Source organism: Penaeus monodon, chromosome 28 (genome assembly GCF_015228065.2).
Source record: "Penaeus monodon isolate SGIC_2016 chromosome 28, NSTDA_Pmon_1, whole genome shotgun sequence".
Taxonomy (NCBI): Eukaryota; Metazoa; Arthropoda; class Malacostraca; order Decapoda; family Penaeidae; genus Penaeus; species Penaeus monodon.
The window spans coordinates 18,320,482-18,320,923 of NC_051413.1; positions in this window are offsets into that span (position 1 = coordinate 18,320,482).

Consider the following 442-nt stretch of genomic DNA (forward strand, 5'->3'; position numbering starts at 1 on the left):
ACTAGCCATCACAATATTGAAGACGAAAGTTTAACTTTTAGAATTCCAAGGTCATTTTGCTCTTCATTAAAGCTGTATGGTTAGTGCAGGTTGTTTATACTTTGTATTCCAAAGGCTCTTGTATGTGATGAATCCTAAAGTTTCATAATCCTTGCGGAATAATGACACGCTCATACACATATATACACGAACGCATTTAAACACCAACCCGCATACATACACATTCGCGCTCGGCTCGTGCGTATAGATTTTTTTTTTTACTTATATTCTTTTATTTAATGTGCTCTACCTCATTCATCTGTTATTCTGGCGTTTTTTTAAGGACGCTCAAGGTGTTTCATTACATTTTCTCGTTTTACGTTTAACACATTTCCCGCCAACTCATAAAAACAAGCGCATTTTTGTTTCTCACTAAGGTTTTTCATAATGTAATAGCAGCCGA